Source organism: Miniopterus schreibersii (assembly GCF_964146895.1).
Source record: "Miniopterus schreibersii genome assembly, chromosome: 1".
In the NCBI taxonomy this organism is placed as follows: Eukaryota; Metazoa; Chordata; class Mammalia; order Chiroptera; family Miniopteridae; genus Miniopterus; species Miniopterus schreibersii.
In genome coordinates this window covers 22,224,647-22,238,892 of record NC_138101.1, presented here as the reverse complement: position 1 = coordinate 22,238,892, position 14,246 = coordinate 22,224,647, and the positions used below count along the sequence as shown (strand labels likewise).

Here is a 14,246-nt window from a genome sequence, read left to right as displayed (position 1 = left end):
AACATTTAGAAAAATACAGTGTCCACCATCAGTCTAGTAAGGTTTAGTGAAATTGGGACACCCAAAGTCAGTGCCCAGGCAAGTGCAACATGTGGGTTCTTTAATCCAGTAATTCCACTGAGTAATAGTCATAAAAATCTAGCTTGCTTAGCCAGTTTATTCTCCCATAGAAATTAATGAAATGCTCTTTTAATTTTTGAAATTATGTGAGATTGGATAGCACAGATTGATTAACCTCAATCTAGATGTACTAATAAAATAATTTCTGGAGAACAATGCTGAGATTCTTCCAATAGCCTGCCAACCTTTCATATAGCCGTATTTTCTTTTTAATCCTCACCTGAGGATATTTTTTCCATTGCTTTTCAGAGAGAGTGGAAAGGGGGCCGGGGGGAGAAAGAGAGAGAGAGCCCGGCCAGACTTGGCTTAGCGGTTGAGTATCAACCTAGGATCCAGGTGATCCAGGTTCGATTCCCGGCCAGGGCACATGCCTGGGTTGCAGGTTAGATCCCCAGTCAGGGGAGTGCAGGAGGCAGCTGATCAATGATTCTCTCATCATTGATGTTTCTCTCTCTCTCTCCCTCTCCTTTCCTCTCTCTGATATCAATACAGATATATTTAAAAAAAAGAGAGAGAAACAGCGATGTGAGAGACACATCAACTGGCTGCCTCCCTCACATGCCCCGACCAGAGCCAGGGATTGAGCCTGCAACCAAGGTACATGCCCTTAGCCAGAATCAAACCCAGGACCCTTCAGTCCTCTGGCCAATGTTCTAATCACTGAGGCAAACAGGCTAGGGCTAGCCATATTTTAAAGACTTTAGTACAATGGACAGAAAGTTACTTAAAAGTACATTGAACAAACCAAAATTCAGGGTAATGTTAAAACCTACATATGGTTTTATATAAGCAAACTGAATGACTCACTGTAGAGTAGAGGGGGAAATGTTCAGGCCACAAACCAATAGAGCAGTCACCTCCTATCCAAGGCGAATACATTCCAAGACCCCAGAGGATACATGAAACTGCAAATAGTACCAAAACCTATATATAGTTTTTTCCTATACATACACGCCTATGATAAAGTTTAATTTATAAATTAGGCACCGTAAGAGATTACCAATAAGAACATGACAATTATAACAATATATTGTAATAAATTTTATGTAAACATGGTCTCTCTCTCTCAAAGTATCTTCTTATACTCATGTTTGCTTGCTTGTTTGTTTTTAATCCCCATCTGAGAGCATGCTTACAGAGAGGAAGGGGGAGAGAGAGAGAGAGAGAAACATCAATCAGTTGCCTTCCATATACTCAACTGGGGATCAAACCTGAAACCTGAGCATATGCCCTGACTGGGAACTGAACCAGCAACCCTTCAGTGCACTGGACAACGCTCAACTGAGCCACTCAAGCACAGCCATCCTTCTTCTTGTGACGAGATGATACATTGCCTAAGTGATGAGATGAAGTGCGGTACTCAAGACCACACACAATTTAAAACTCATGAAATTTTCCAGGTAATATTTTTGAACCACCCACGGTTGACCATGGATAACTGAAACCAGGAAAAGCAAAACTTGGGATGGGGGGTACTGTACATATATAAATGATAGCCATTTTTATTACGATGAAGGTCAGGGTGATGAGCATGTAAAGAAGTCTGGCTTATGCACTGCCTGGCATGGTAAATACAAAAAAAAGTTCAGCCCGGCCAGCATGGCTCAGTGGTTGAGCATGGGCCTATGAATCAGGACATCAGGGTTCCATTCCCAGTCAGGGCACATGCCCAGGTTACAGGCTCCATCCTCAGCAGGGACATGTAGGAGGCAGCCAATTGATGATGTTTCTCTCTCAGATGGATTATGTTTCTCTCACTAATGTTTCTATTTCTCTATCCCTCTCCCTTCCTCTCGCTCTCTAAAAAAATAAAATAAAATAAAAACATGTTAAAAAAGAAAAAACATTCCTTTAATGGTAACTTAAATCCACTTTTTCTATTATGTCTGATACTCCTGTCCTCTTTCCTCTTCCCCTCAAAGCAAGTAAAGTCAACAGGTACACAAACTGACATTCTAAATACTGTATGCTAATTTGTACTGGAGAGGTGTGTTTTTTATTTTATACATTAGTATTTTTTCATGAAATAAACTGTAGACTCCTTGTAGAAAAAAGTCATTACTTTCCCATTCGCACCATTAGCGCCACTGTAGCCCCCATCCTAACGCAACCACTTAAATACTAAAGGCTCTGGAATCAGAACTAAAAATTGATTTCATTTCTGATCTTTAAAAAGAGACAACGTAAGGAAAGAAAATTGAACCACAGTGATCATCAAAACACCAAACACATGTTTACATTTCAAGCGTGTAAGGCTTCTTTCATAGAAAACTGAACGGTGAGCGTTAAAACGAGTTACAAAAAGAGAGGTTGGTGTTTGAGTGAAAAACAACGAATAAAAACAATGAAAAGGCAGATGTTAGGATGAAAAGATAGCATATTTTTTTTTAAAAAAGTGGGAGAAGAGAGGCAGCAGCAGATCAGTCACTGTTCCGTGAGAGGCCAGGTAGATCTCCAGAATTTTCTTCTCAACCAATCCCCACTTTTTCTGAGTTAACCAGTCTCCAGGCAAGAAGCGCTTCTTGATTGGCTTAAAGATGCCGAGTAGAAAAACCAGCCAATCCTGCCTTCAAGTCAGAACTGTGCTAGAGACACATTACAACCACTGCACGGAGAGAATGTACACAAACCTGTCCGTGCCACAAAAATATCCTAGTTCTAAAGATTGTTGCCGAAAGGAAGATTCTTTAAAGACAACCTGAGCGTGACCTGGCATCAACACTTTTTCTTTATTACTTTAGCTCTATTTTTGTGAGGAAGAAAGTGTGTTAACCAAACGAGAATAAGGAATGAACTGCCCCCGGTCAGATGACTCCTCTATGGAAAACCGACTTCCAAACGGACACCTCGGAGAGGGTCCGGGTGACAGTAGGATTCAAGGAGGGTCCCAGTGAGGACCAAGATCGCCGAGGGGGGAGGGGGGAGGCACGGACACCTGGGACGCGAATGTCTCCCCGCAGTATTCAAAATCAAAACGTGTGGGGTGAAGAAGTGAGTAAATAAACGGCTCTGCCTTGACTCTGTGCTCGGGAGGGTAGCCTGAAGTTCCAAGAATGCTCTGCCTGGGACACGGCGAAGGCGCTCGGAGGGGCGCTCGGTCAAGCTCATTCGGGAACCAGAGAGCGCCCCCGTGGGGGGAGGGGTGTGCCTGGGGCCTGGAGACCCGCCCGGAACTGGGAGGCCGGGGAAAGTGCCGCGGCCCCCGCCTTCGCCCGGCCTCGGGCGGCGCGCCAGGGCCCGCCTCCCGCCGACGCCTCACTTCCCTTCCGTCCGGGCGTCCGGGCCCACGGGCCGGGCTGAAAGCGGCCGGCGCCGTACTCCGCATTTGGAACTTTGGATTTCGGCCGCCTCGCCCCCCGCCCCTGCCTCCGGGCTGCGCCTACGGCTCGGCGCCCTGGCGTGCCTTCCCCGCGGGACCCTCATCGGGGACCCGCCGCCTCACCTCCCACGGGCCGCCTTTACCTGCTCCGGGAGCCAGCGGAGGGCGTCGAGGCCGGGGCCGCGTCGTCGAGTGCGCAACGCGGCGCCGCGGCGCCGCGGAGCCGCAGCTCTTTCCCGCCGCCGCCACTGCGCTCTGTGGCGCGGCGCTGGGCTGCGGAGCGGCGGCAGTAACTGAGGGTAGACGCGCGAGGGACGCCCGGCGGGGAGACACTGCCGCTCTCTGCCCGGCCGGGGAAGAGCAGCCTCGCTGCAGCCCGCCGCGAGAGGGCGGGTGGGCGGCCGAATGGGGAGGGGTCTCGGGGAGTAGGGACTAGCTGCCACGTCGCCCAGGTGGATCGCCGCCCTCCCCCTTTCCCCCTCCCCTTCTCCCCTCCCCCACTTCCCCCTCCCCTCCCTCACAGCCGCCCCTCGGCGCCGCGACCTCTGGTTCGTCCCGGGGCTCCGCTGGGCCCGCCCCCCGGGCAGGCCTCGGCGACCCGAGCCCTCGGGCGCTCCCGCCTCCTCCGCTGGTTTAGGACAGCGAGTCCGGGCCTGGCGGGCTCTGCCGCATGGGACCCGTCCCCTCCTCCCCCCGACCCCCAGAAGCTCGGCCGGAAGCCTGAGTGTCCCCCTTCCCTGGTCGGAGGGGTCACTTGGAGGAGCAAGCCCTTTTCAGTGTGTCGGGTTTTCGGGGCAGGCGGGAGCCGTTTTGCGCCAGTGAACGAGACAAAAAAAGGGCCCGCAATGTGTGTCGAAATAAGCGGCGCGGTACACCACAGCAGCGGCTGGCCTTCCTCACGCTCCCGAACCCGAAACGCAAAGCAGAAACACAAGGTCGTACTCGCTGGCGGAGCCGGGGCGACTCGCGGGCCGAACCGGGCGGCCTCCGCGTGGCCTGACTGGGCTGTTGACTCCGGGCGCTCGGGGCGACGAGGCGGCGGGCGCGCGAACCCCGCTCTGCGCGTGCGGCTCCGCGGCCGGGAGGCTTCCGGGCGCGCGGCCCTCGGCCCCTCGGCGCGCTCGGGCGGCGGATACGACGCGGCCGGCTCCGAGCCCGCAGACAAAGGGACCCGCGGCGGCCGCGGAGTGGTCCCAGGATGTCAGGTTCCAACCGGCGCTTCCAAAGTGCGATTGAAACACGCTGGCGGAAGCACAAAGACGTGTGCGCGGCTGTTGCAGGCACCGACCTTTGCCCCACTTGGAACTTCGCTTTTCAGGAGCCAAGTAAAAGCAAAGGTGTTTTTTTTCTTTTTTGCGATCACTGTATTATTAGCATGTCCCCCAGGCTGGGTCCATTTTTTTTTTCCTCCTAAACTCGGCTTTCCTTGATTTGTTCTGGGTTCTGACGTCAAATATTCAGTGTTTTCAGGTACACGAATTTTTCACGCTTGCTTCCTGGTGGTGGTGGGTGGTGGTTTTGCTTATCGGTTTTTTTCTCTCTCTGTCCCTCTCCCTTTGCAATTTTTATTCTATTTTCAGTGTTTTTCGTAGAGAAATGAATAGACTCCTGACAGTATTCTTTTGCATCTAAGAGACAGACTAGCTGTCAATGTTGTCGCAGTAATTGCTTTAAACTGAGTAGAAATTTGGGGAAATTGCAAATGGATTTTTATCTTCATTTAGGTCTAATTGGAACATCTACTCACACTCAATGAAAACAGTCTAGTGTTTTGTTGTTTTGTTTTGTTTTGTTTTTTAGAAACCAGGAAAATTTAAGCAGAGACCTCAGGATGGTAAATTTTCTCATGAAACCAACCACACAGAAAAAGCCAAAGGAAAAGGGTTTTTTTCTTTTGTATGAGTGTGTGGTTTTTTGTTTTGGTTTGTTTTTGTATTTTTAAAGATCCCCTGAGTCCCAATGTTAAGAAATTACAATACAAACACCTTTATTAGTGCTTTTGTTAATTTTAAAACAGCAAAAATTTTAAAGTACCCAGAATCTCAGGATGTAAATAGATATTGCTGAGAACTTAATATTAACTCTGCCTCTGAACAGCTGTTAAAAGAGACTAATAAAAGTGATAGATGCCACTTTACAAATGAAGAAACCTGTACAGGGTTCAGAAATAGCCAAAGCAAAACCAATGAATCGTTGAAGTAGTAATTAGTAAAATGTTATTGTGCACACACCAAAAAGACAGTTTGCAAACTGTGAGCACTCAAGCCAAAACTTGGAATGAGGCATAGGGATATATTGTAAAGCAGTTTATATAGTGAGAAAGCAGTGACTGTTTATTCTTCACAGTGATTGGTTAAAATAATAGAATTTTCAGTAGTTACCTCATATCAACCTCGGAAAACAGTTCAAGTTTGTTTAGGATTTCCAGAAGCATAAGCAAGAAATGACCATGATCAAGTTAGTCCTGAAAAACAAGCTAAATTAAACTTTATGATTAAAATGGTTCTGTCTGCTCAGGGACCCTTCAAGGTTGATCTCCATTTGTTTTTTATTTTAACAAACCCTAGTAATTATAAGCTTCAAACAAATCTAGCAAAATAATATTAATTTTGTTCATATGAAATATGTTCACCATGGCCATAAAAGCTGGCATTTAAATTCTTGATTTTCCCTTTAAACATTGTTCAGGATTCATCACATCTTAAGTATGAACAATAAGAAATAAAAGTGTTCTTAACATTGGAAAATGTATTTCAAGCCATCAAGACATCACCCATGCTGAATATTTTTTTAAGTGGTGCTTACTACATCAATAAAAGAAAAATATAAATACTATAAAGTTCTAAAAGTCCAACTCAAATGAAGAACAAAGCAGTCTTTTTACACAACATTCACAATGCCAGTCTGCCTTTGTGAATATAAGATTTTCTCGACCGGCCGGGCGTGGCTCAGGGGTTGAGCATCCAGGAGATTCAGGAGATTCCTCGTCAGGGCACATGCCCGGGTTGCGGGCACAATCCCCAGTAGGGACATGCAGGAGGCAGCCGATCAATGACTCTCTCATCATTGATGTTTCTATCTCTCTCTCTCTTTCCCTCTCTGAAATCAAGATATATTTAAAAAATAAAAAGGCTTTTAAAAAAGATTTTCTCCTTCCTTATTGGTTTAAATTCTAAGCCAACAGGAAAAGGACAACACATTTTTTAAAGGGTAAAACATCAGTTAGCATTAGATTGAAACATTGGATAAATGGATTGTTTATCATGCTCATTCAAGATCATGTATCTTTCAATTTCAAAGAAGAAATTTAAGAATCTTTGAGTTATTTGAGTATCTTTATGTACTTAAATACCACAGTACTATTCCTGATCACACTCTGCTCTCTGTAATCTTCCTATTGGTTATGTTACAATTGATTTTGTTAAAATATTTAATTCTCTAAAATACCAGATAAATCTGAAGAATGGCAAAATGCCTACTACTTAACACTTTAAATAAGATGAACACTGAGCCTGGCAAGCATGATTTAGTGGTTGAATGTCAACCTATGAACCAGGAGCTCACGGGTTCAATTCCCAGTCAGGGCACATGCCTGGGTGTTGGGCTCAATCCCCAGTAGGGGGAGTGCAGGAGGCAGTTGATAAAGGACTCTCATGTTTGATGTTTCTATTTCTCCCTCTCCATCTCTCTGAAATCAATAAAAATATATTTAATAAAAAAAAGAAGTGAATGCTGACACTTCCTTAGATGAAAAACTGGCATTTAAGGGAATAATGAAGTTTATATTTTAGAAAATATCTTGGATTTTTGTAAATTAAATGGCCAATGCATTATAAATAAATCTATCTTTACCTAAACCCATCTTTGGTCTATTAAATGACTAAATTCTAAACATGCGTGTTTATATTTAGAACATAACTATGATTTCCTCCAAAAATAACCTATACTTTGATTTTCACTTGGAGCATTCTGCTTAATTTTAATTATTTACATATTTATAATCTCCCTTAGTAGATCATCAATTCCTTGAAGATAGGTTCTGTTTCCCATTTAGCCTTGTATTCCTCACTGCCAAACTCAGAGCCTTGTACAAAATAAACACTCCCTGGATATTTTCTGAGTGAAAGAATGAGTAAGCACTACTCTATGATACAGCATATGGCAAATCAAAAGAAAATCTGCCTCAAGATTTTTTCCTCCTCTACGTAATAGCTGTTAAATGCTTGTTTTCATTCTCAATTAAACTTAGAATAGCATTGTGCAAAAACTTTTGTGGACCCAAAAACAGGGGGTTCTATGGGCAAATAACCTCACAGAGTGATCTGATCATAAATTCCAAACTGGGCAGGTCATGGTGGATAGTCAAGCCCCAGGAATATAACCTTTTAGTAAAAGGTTTATCTTTGCTGTAAGCAAGCGCTGTCCATTGTTTCTGTACATCTAGGTTAACATGCCTTGAAATAAACCATAACTACCCTCAAGAGAGCACAAATCTTTTTTTTCTTTTTTTTTTTCTTTTTTAGCATTTCTTTTTTCTTCTAAAGAATGTTTATTGATTTTTGGAGAGAGAGGAAGGAAGAGGAAAAGACAGAGGGAAACATGGACGTGAGACCTCCCTCTGGCATGCCCCCTACCGGGGATAGAGCCTGTAACCCTAGCATCAAACAGGGAATCGAACAGGCAACCTCCTGCTGCACAGGACGACACTCAACCAACTGAGCCACACTGGCCAGGGTAGCATTTCATATATTTATTCTTTCAATTACAGTTTACATTCAATATTATTTTGTATTTGTTTCAGGCATACAGCATAGTGGTTAGACAGTCATATACTTTACAAAGTGTTCCAATATTTCCAGTACCCACCTGACACCATACATAGTTATTACAATATTATTGACTATATTTCCTATGCTGTCCTTTACACCCCCATAACTATTTTGTAACTGCCAAGTTGTACTTCTTAATCTCTTCACCTTTTTTACCCTGTCCCCCAAACCTCCTCCCCTCTGGCAACCATCAGTCTGTTCTCTGATTCCATGAGTCTGCTTCTGTTTTGTTTATTTATATTGTTCTTTAGATTCTACATATAAGTGAAATCATATGGTATTTGTTTTTCTCTGGATGACTTGTTTCACTTAATGTAATTACACCCTAGGTCCATCATCCATGCTGTCACAAATGGTGAGATTTCATTCTTTTTATGGACAAGTAATATTACATTGTATATATGCACTACCACATTTTTATCCACTTGTCTATTGATGGGCATTTGGGTTGCTTCCATAGCTTGGCTATTATAAATAATGCTGCAATAAACATAGGAGTGCGCATATTCTTTCTAATTAGTTTTGAGTTTCTTAGGACATACACCCAGAAGTGGAATCACTGGGTCATAAGGCAGTTCCATTTTTTACTTTTTAAGGAACCTCCATATTGTTTTCAACTGTGGCTACACCAGTCTGCATTCCTATCAACAGTGCACAAGAGTTCCTTTTCCTCCACATTGCACATCAGCACTTGTTATTTGTTGATTTATTAATGATAGCCATTTTGAAAGGTGTGAGGTAATATTTCATTGTGGTTTTAATTTGCATTTTGCTGATGATTATTGATCTTGGCCATAGGTCTCTTGGCCATCTGTATGTCCTCTTTGGAGAAGTGTCTATTCAAGTTCTTTGCCCTGAATTTTTTTAATTGAATTGTTAGTTTGTTTTTGGTGTTGAGTTGTATGAGTTCTTTATAAATTTTGTATATTAAGCCCATATCAGATGTATTGGTGAATATGTTTTCCCATTCAGTTGCTTGTCTTTTCATTTTGTTGATGGTTTCGTTTTCTGTGCAATACTTTTTAGTTTGATGTAGTCCCATTTGTTTATTTTTTTCTTTTGATTCCCTTGCTCAAAGAGATATATCAGAAAAAATGTTACTAAAAGAAATGTTTGTGATTATACTACCTTTGTTTTCTTCTAGGAGTTTTATGGTTTCCAGTCTTACATTAAAGTCTTTTATTTATGTTGAGTTTATTCTTGTATGGTGGTCTAGTTTCATTTTTGCTTGTATCTGTTCAATTTTCCCAGCACCATTTATTGAATAGACTGTCTTTACCTCATTGTATGTTCTTGCGTCCTTTGTCAAATATTAATTGACCATGCAAACATGGAAAAAAGCACATAATCTTTTATTTTTTTACTTTTATTAGTATTTGTTTTATGTTGAGTTTACTCTCAGGCCATAAATTTTTGTTTCTTCAGTTTCTTCTGGATTACCTTTTTCTTCCCTGCAACCTACTCTTCTGGTTTGGGAATAACCTGCTCTTTTTCAGTAGGATCATCTCCATGTGGTAGGGAGAGCTTGTGTATGGGTTAATCCACTCTTGAGCTCTGTAAGTTCTGTACTGCATTTGGGGAGCTTTGTTCACCTGGATGTGCTCAGTGACCAGAGAATCTAATATAAATCCTTAAGCTCAGCATTACTCTGAATTTTTAAGCATATGCAGCAAAAATTCAGCACTCTCTTTGGGCCTCCAACTCTGCATGCAGCTCCACTGGTTTGGGCACATCTACCAACTCAACCATTGTAAGGAGGGAATGGCACACATTGCTTTTGTAAAGTGACATCCTTCAGATACTTGGTGGCTTACTGGACATGCATACCTTTGATGGCCTGACCAGTTCCATGAGTGTTCTTAAAGCAAACACGAAGATTTGAACCTCTTGATTTGCAAGATTTTATGGGGTTTTCTGGGTCAAGTAAATAGCAAACCATTTTCACAGTTCACTTGGACCACTTTCAGGAAGAGAGAGAGCACATAATCTTAACTATTCTGTAACCCAATCCCTGGGTTGCTTCCTCCCACCTTCTTGTAATCTTCCTTACATTCCCTCCTTAATTTCAAATGCATAAAAGAAGCTGCAGAGTGGTTATTTTCTGGAGTATCCGAGATCTTGCCTCCCAGCATATGTTGTCAGTTTGGCTCAAATAAACTCATAAAAATTCTCTACAGGTTTGGACGTTTCTTATGTCAACACTTCACAAAAAGAAAATAGGACGAATGTATGCTGGAACCTCTGTGCTTTTCAATTATAAATCTGGTAGAAACTGGATAGTAGGTAATATTGCTGTTATCTAAAGTAAGTAAGTATCAATGGTCTTATCTTTATAAAAGAATGCTTTACCAAACTCAACAGGAACTACACTTTCTGTGGACTTGGGAACATTATTTTGAGCCCTCTAAAACTCAGTCTTCTCATCTCTCAAATGCATTAATTATACCTACTTTCTCATTAATTAAAATAATGAAAGCAGGTAACAGTGAAACTCAGTAAATGGTAGGAGGTTATTATTATTTGCAGATATTAGTTGACTCAATCATGAAGAAAAAGTAATTTTCTTTGTGCAATTATTTATCTATGAAAGGCAGACATAAAGTGCTGTTTTTTAAAAAATGAGAAAACAGATATCCTGAGGGGAGAAGGAATAGGATACTAAGAGGAGACAACTTTTAAAAACTGAAAATTGCTAAGAGAATGGATCTTAACTGTTCTCAACTCACACATAAAAAAGTAACTATGAAGGACACAGACAACGGTGAGGAGAGGGACTGGGGAGGGGGATGGGACCAGGTGGAACGGGTCATTGGGGAGAAAAAGGGACCTGTAATATTTTAAACAAAAATAAAATTTTTTAAAAAAGTATGTGAGGTGGTGGATGTGTTAACTTGCAGTAATCATTTTGCAGTGTATATCAAATTATGCATTTTAAGTATATATAATGTCAATTATACCTCAATAAAGCTGGATAGGTGAGGATGAGGGAAGTCCATCTACTATTGAAAAACCAAACAATAACAAAATAAGCAAACAAAAACAACAAGAAAAACGTTTCCGAATAAGGGCATTTCAGGCTGAGGGAAAAACAAATTTGACTATGTCTCAGAAACTTCACAGCTCCCCACTAATTATATTAGCTTTTATCATAATTATAATTAGTTTTATATGAAGTTCTTTATAATGAAATCCATTTGGGTTCTCAAAATCTGCGCTTTTTTTTTTTTTTTTTTTAGAGAGAGAGGAGAAAGGCTAGATAGAAACATCAATGAGAGAAAAACATCATTCGGCTTCCTCCTGCCTATTGGGGATTGAGCCTCCAACCCTGGTGGGCATGTGCCCTGACCAGAAATCAAACCAGTAACCTCTTGTGCATGGGTTCACGTACTTTTTTTTTGAATCTCTCAAATTGAGAGTGGGCAAGTGGGCCTTCTGAAAGACATTTGCCGTAAGCTAAAGAGGTATTTGCTGATGGAAAATATAAACTGGGTATGGAGCCAAGTGACACATTCTACCTACTAGACTCTCCTCTTAGTCCCTGTGTAAGAACAGACTTCTCACGTAATATTTGGTGATAGCCTGTCTGAAAGACAAATTCTTGAATTTTGCTAATTGGGATGGAGTTTGAGGATTATAGGACATTTTTTTGGTTTGGTTTAGACTGGTTTGTATTATGATAGGAAAGGCATTAGGGAACAGGACAAGAGCACCAATCCTAGGGTGAAAAGACCTTGCGTGATAATTATTTGAGCATAGTCAAATATGAGTTCCAAGACCCAGGGCTAGTTAACATTTTAAGGCTAACCCTTTCAGAGAGCAGTGTCCATTTCTTTGTCCATATTTCCAAATCTATAGATAGAACCATCATTTTAATATTTATTTCATATCATTTTTTGCAGTACTGAAAAGATAGGAAGTACCTAGGAAAATATCTCCGGAGGCCCAGAATGGTGTGTTTATAAATCAAATACCTTAAACAGCCTGCAAATGAAGTTAAATATAGTTTGTATGAACGTGGTATCATGATACACATTCCAAGAATTGCAGCACAGAAGCTTCATATGTGTGTGTTTTTTAATATGTTTTTATTGATTTCGGAGAGAGGAAGGGAAAAGAGAGAATCATTGATCGGCTGCCTCCTGCATGCCCCCTGCTGGGAATCGAGCTCAAAACCCAGGAATGTGTCCTGACCAGGAATCAAACCTTGACCTCCTGGCTCATAGGTCGACGCTCAACCACTGAGCAACACCAGCTGGGCAAAGCTACATATGTTTATACACCTTTTATATAAGGTGAATATAAACAAGATGATGAGATTACCTCTTATCTGAAATAAGTCGGAATAATTGCATGTAAATAGCAAGGTGTAGAACACAATTTATATCTATCATTGAAGCTCCATTGAAAAATTAAATACCGTTTTATAAATAACAGGAACTATTCTTCATTCAAGCAATATTTCTTGAGAATTTATTATTAGGAATATTGTAAAAGTATAAGACATGGATCCTTCCTTAAGGAGCTTTATTGTAATTCTTCCAGGATCAGACATACAGGATAGCAGATACAAAGCATTATCATTACTGTTTTTACTAAGAGAAATAGGATAGTGAAGTGGAAAAGAACAGTGGCTTTTAAACTTGGTTCACAAAAAAATTAATACAATAAAAAATTTGGTTCACATTCTTAGTTCTGCCACGTCATTAATGTCTGAGCTCTGCGAAGGTAGTTAACTGCTCCCAGCCTCAGTTTTCTTAATTTCAAAATGGGGTTAAGGATGCTAATCTCAGAGGCCCACTGTAAGGATTAAATGAGACAATACAGATGAAAGTCCCTAAGCAAATGCTTGCTACCTATCAGGTCCTTGATAAATATTTGTTCTTTCCCTAACTGAATTGAACTGAGTACATGTTTCTAACTCTTTTTACTCATTTATCATAATGCGTTAGTTCTATTATCAGGGAATTTTTAAATTGACGTTAGCTAAAACCTTATTTTATTTTACTAAACAATTTCTTGAAACATTTTCATAAGATAGTCCACCATTTAACAAATAATAGGTGAAGATAAAGTCTCCAGACATTAGGATTAAAACTTTAATCATCTTAAAAACCAAAACTTTCATAGCTTTACAGCTAAAACTCAAAGGAATATCTAGGGTTTTAATCAAGGTAACCGGGTAAAGGAAAAAAATTAGAATATAATTATTGTCTTAGAAAAAATGTTATTTGTCATTCCAACTTGCTATCTGAATGTAATAACATCACCTAAAGTAAGTGACCTTTTTTTTTTTTAATCCTCACCTGAGGATATTTTTTCCATTGCTTTTCAGAGAGAGTAAAGGCGGAGGAGAGAAGAGAGAGGAGAGAGGAGAGAGGGGCGGGGAGGGAGAAAGAGAGAGAGAGTGAGAGAAACATCAATGTCATCAATGTGAGAGGGACACATCAATTGGTTGCCTCCCACTGGAACATCGACCAGGGCCAGGGATGGAGCCTGCAACCAAGATATGTACCCTTGACCAAAGTCGAACCTGGGACCCTTCAGTCCACAGGCCAATGATCTAACCACTGAGCCAAACCAGATAGGGCAATAAGTGACTTTTTAATATGTAAAACAGTGCCAGGTTCTGCTTTGGGTCCCCTGTAGATGTATGTGAATTTTTAAAAATATGTCCTACGTTGGATATTTGTTTATGGTAAAACACAGAAATGTCTCATTGCTTACTTGGATGGGTTACTGCAAAAAATCTGTTCCAAATCAGAAATCAATCATGATCTGTAGGATGATGTTAATGAGTTTCTTTCGGGTATTTTTAATGTTGTTTTAGGCTAATTCCAAAACATAGAAGGTTTGACCAGCATTGATCAGGGTAGTCCTGCTCAGTACACACACTCTCCAGTCTCTTTCAGTTCAATTCAGTAAATATATGTATTCCTGTGATATTGGGGTCTTGAGGGAGCCCAGTCAACAGCATTGTT

At 41.3% G+C, this 14,246-nt stretch overlaps 1 protein-coding gene across 13 annotated transcripts in view; it reads right to left on the bottom strand.

The window, feature by feature from the left end:
* The window catches only part of N4BP2 (NEDD4 binding protein 2), an 83,143-nt gene extending 73,679 nt beyond the window's left edge, over nt 1–9,464 (bottom strand). For 6 of the 13 annotated variants that reach the window (XM_081146437.1, XM_081146441.1, XM_081146438.1 and 3 more), the window contains exon 1: nt 3,583–3,825. The gene's annotated coding sequence lies outside the window, so the exon portion shown is untranslated. Of the gene's footprint in view, nt 1–3,582; nt 3,916–4,381 lie in introns of those variants that run through there. The other 7 variants (XM_081146443.1, XM_081146442.1, XM_081146446.1 and 4 more) reach the window with 2 other exon arrangements.
* Nucleotides 9,465–14,246: the final 4,782 nt, after the last annotated feature.